At 51.3% G+C, this 4,333-nt stretch overlaps 1 non-coding gene across 1 annotated transcript; it reads left to right on the forward strand.

The window, feature by feature from the left end:
* Positions 1-1,025: 1,025 nt before the first annotated feature.
* TRNAE-UUC lies at positions 1,026-1,097 on the forward strand. The gene has a single exon. It is a non-coding gene; the product is annotated as a tRNA-Glu (tRNA).
* Positions 1,098-4,333: the final 3,236 nt, after the last annotated feature.

Below are 4,333 nucleotides of genomic sequence, written 5' to 3' on the forward strand. Positions count from 1 at the left end.
CGTGCAGGGCGGGGCGATGGGGCCCCCCCCTGCCGCGGGAGGAGCTGTGGGACGCGGGTGCGATGGCCATGCCCCGCTAGCATAGGACCTCCAGCAGCTGCCTCAAGGGTGAGATGTCAGAGCCCAGCTTCACTCCTGTGGAGCACCGGGGACTGGATGGAGTGGCCAGCAGCTTCTGTGAAGAGGAGTATCTCCTGGCCAAGTGATGAATCTCCTGCGGTCCTGGCGGTGAGCCCATGGTGCAGAGGAGGTGATGCGGGGAGCCGGTTCATGGGCCGAGCAGCTCCAGCCCCTTAGCCACAGATGCTTTGTTTTCATCTCTAGGTAGCTGAAGAGGTGTGTGCCTATCAGCGCTCCCCCATCACCCCGGCCGCAGCGCGTTTCCCCAGATAAGGGTGCTGTGGAATGGCAACTGTTTTCAGCTGTGGTGTGAAAACGCCACACGCAGAGCAGCAGAAATGTTATTCATCCTCTGTTAATTGTGAGCTACTTACCGCAGGGAATCACACAAAACGAAAAAAAGTGTAATGAAATAAAATAAAGGGGAAGCAGCTTGTGCACTTGCCTTCACGCCAGGTGGAATTAGCTCCTGCAATGCTCCGCCACCGGTTGTCATTGATAATGCTGCATGGCCCGGTGTGTGACCTCGCCTTCAGCTCCGCAGCGGCACGACTCCCTGGGGAGGTGGTGCAAGGGCCTGTGCCTGGGCAGACGCCGGGACAGCGATGCGGGGGTGCCTGATGCAGCAGTACCCCCGTGGGACTGGGCTTGCTTGACCTTTGCCTGTCCCACCACGAGCTGTGAAATGGAGCTGCAGGAGAATCCCAGCAGAGCCCCAGCTGCATCGAAGAGCTCCAGCCGTTGCCTTTTTTCACATCACGGTGTTTTCCCCTGCAGGCTGTGGGAAGCACTGGGAAGGAGAAGGATGGGGTCATGCTGGAGCTGGCTGTGGCTCTGTGAGCCCAGGAGCAGGAGGAGCTGTCCCGGCAGGTCCGGAGCCAGGCGGGGGGGAGAGGATGCCGGGGTCCCACATGGTCTAGCGGTCAGGATTCCTGGTTTTCACCCAGGCAGCCCGGGTTCGACTCCCGGTGTGGGAAAAGGGTTGTGTTTTGTATTGTGCCCGTTTTGGGGCTCCCTGGGACGAGACTGGAAGACTGGTGGGGTTACCTGCTGGAGCAGGTCCAGTGCAGGCTGCCAAGGCTGCCAGGGCCAGAACATGGGACAAGCGAAGAGAGGCTGAGGCACAGAGCTGGCTCTGTTCAGCCCGGAGAGAAGGTGAGGAAAGGGTTTCATTTCATCTCTCTCTGGTGAGGAGGTACGTGGAAGATGTGGCCAGGGTCACACAGTGGGAGCAGGACAGGCGGCAGTGGGAACAATGCTGGAGCAAGGGAAGGTCTCCTTAGTTATGAAGAATCATTTTATCACCATGTAGTGGTGAAGCACTGGAACTGGGGCTCGGGGAAACTATGGGGTTGCTGGTCCTGGAGGTATTTGCAACTTGACTGAACAAGGCCTTGAAGAACGTGCTGCCGCTGGACCTACTGGAGCATGTGGGCTGGGCTAGGGATGCTCAGAGCACACCTCTGACCTATAAAGTTTCCATTTGCATTCCCATAAAGACCTCGGAAGGTTTTAGGATGTCTTTAATTTCCCTGGGGACAGTCGAGTTGGTGGTTCCTCACGCTAGCTGTGCTGCCTGAGCTCTCTTCACCTCTCCGGTGACCCAGGGGACAGCTCCGTGGCAATGCTGGGTTACATTAGATGTCAATGAAACACAAAATCTGCCTTGGAAGAAATGAGAATTATGTGAACACATTCATTTGAGATCGCAAGAGGCAGAACTATCATGAAGGCAAGGCCAGGACTCTGCTTACCTGATGGAGCTGCTGCTTGAGCAGTGCAGCCAGCACGTCAGTCACACCCAGCCTGCCAAATACTCATGCATGGGTATAAATTTGTCCTGAAAAGAGTGAAATAGCCAGGGTGTGATCTGTACAGCAGTTCAGTAACTGATGAGGAGCGTCAGTAATGCATTTGTGACTACTCTAAGCTCAACAGCCTGACATAACATAGCGAGCACTTTAATTCCCAAAGAAAGATTATTTTTTTCACCCCAGAAAGTAATAAATAGTAACCATAACTTCTTTGAGGGAAAATTCACCGCAGATCTATGCCATATCCAATGGGGGGCTTCCTTCTGAGCTCACACCAATAAGTATATAAGAGGAGGGATGTTGCCCACATTTTGCAGCCCCTATAGGCACCTCTGTGGAAAGAGCAAGACTTTAACCACGGTTCTACCGAATACGTCCGCATGCTGCTACAAGACTTGGGTATTTCAGGGCTACCTCTGAGTAACTTTGCATTTGTCACTCAAGAATTCCAGCTGAGGTCCTCAGACCATAGCCAAGGACCCAGCAGACCTAAAACCCCGTGAGCACGAACAAGCCTGAAAATGGACACGAGGTGCAAACAACGCTATTTGAGTCTTTTGAATAATGACTAAATCCTTAATTACTTGTGTCTTTCCAGGAATGACCAGGAACAAAAAAAGAAGTGAGATTCATCATCTCAGCCCTCAGCTGTGAATTTTCTGCTTGGCTCTGCTGCTGATACTGAGAGAGCAGATGCTTCCTTACTCTGCAGAAATGCAGCGTGTGAAACAGTATTTTAACAGCTTTATCTGATATTTTATATCTCACTGTCAAACATAGCAATGATTCCACTTCTATTTGGGTAAGTAATCTGAAAAGAAGGCAGCAATAATCTCTCAGGAGAGCCAGGCACGGGACTAATTACTCCAGCTAGAGATTTGTAAAGACACATTTTCAGAGCTGGGATTTTATCATTCCACAGGATAATTAAAAGACAACCCTGTCAAAGGAAGTTTTGCAGACTTAAATATTCTCTTTCCTCGATGAAGAATAACCCTTTCCAAGCTCAGCGCTGGGATGGCTTTATTTCCCAGCGACAAGTGAGAGCTGCCCGCAGTATGTGCCTGCCAGCAGCTCGATGCTGTGCTTGGGTGCTTACAGCGGGCAGGCAGAGCGGCGGCTGCTCCTGTGTCACCTCTGACGGTCGGTGTGGGGAAGGAGCAAGGCTTTTGCATCCTGGGTCTGGACCCAGGAAGGAATTGTCTGGCCACTGGAGACGTTTAAAGAGACAATTCTCTTGAGCATGTTGATGAAATTGTCAAATGCTGTAAGTCAGAGTCGTGCATCAGCGACTGACCAGAGGCAAGAATTTGTGCTGGAAACTTATTCCTTCAGTGAAGCACTTGCTGAAATCAGAACAGGGAAACCTCGTGTTGCAATGGGCTATGGCTCAGCCACCTCTTGAACAAGGTCCACAGCCTGGCACCAGAAATATCCTCCTTGGCTGTTGCAGATAAGAGATCTGTGTGTGCTGCTGCGGACAGATGTGGCCCTTAGGTCATTCCTTTCACCCCTGGGTAGGAAACATCCCTCACATGGGGTGAGTGAGGTCTATACTCTTCTCAAAGTTTATACAGCACCGTGGATTCTGTGTCAGGCTGGCTTGGGGCACCCAGCAAAGATCACAACAGGAGTGTAAAGCAGAGTTCAAAGGGTGGCTGACTGGCAGAGGGGATTTAGACACAGGTTTGTGAATGTCGAGGAAGGACAAGTTACATTCAGGTTATCTGAGGCACTTCAGATCTCTAGACAAGAGTCGAGATGTTTAATATTCCCAATCTCTGTCAAGGCTGAGGCTCAGTTTTTCCAGAAGGTATCACTGAGCCATTTACGCTTTTGGATAGCTTGATAATTTGGGTGACTTGGAGATTTTGAAAAGCTGAGTGTGGGCATTGTCTCCAGGGCCCCAGGACTCCCCCGTGGCCGCTGGGATGCTTGCGCCCAGTATGGAAATGGTATGGGATGGTCCATGCCGATGAAAGCACAAGAAGTACATCTGCACTGCCTGGTCCATGGGATGCCAGCTCAGCCTGAGACCCTGCTTCATACCCACGTCCCATACAGCCCCTTCCTGCATCTTCCTGCTTAAACCTCCACGTATTTTAAGGTGGGTTTTATGACCAGTAAAAGATTTGGAAGTTAAGGAGTTAATTCTTAGCGGAACAAGAACTTTGGAGATGACTTTATCATCCTTGAGTAGGAAAGGAAACCATTGGCCATAGTCAGAGAACAAGGCACTGCACCTGCAGCTTGTCTCCTTGTCAGCCCTGCCCTCTCCTCTCCCTTGGTGCCTTTTGATGCATGTGGGGACAAGGGATACGACAGGCCAGTGAGACTGATGTGACGTGCCTGATGAGAAAGAAATAGTGTAAAATGCAGCGTTTCACAAAATTAACATC

This window comes from Buceros rhinoceros, unplaced genomic scaffold (genome assembly GCF_000710305.1).
Source record: "Buceros rhinoceros silvestris isolate BGI_N320 unplaced genomic scaffold, ASM71030v1 scaffold9704, whole genome shotgun sequence".
NCBI lineage: Eukaryota > Metazoa > Chordata > Aves > Bucerotiformes > Bucerotidae > Buceros > Buceros rhinoceros.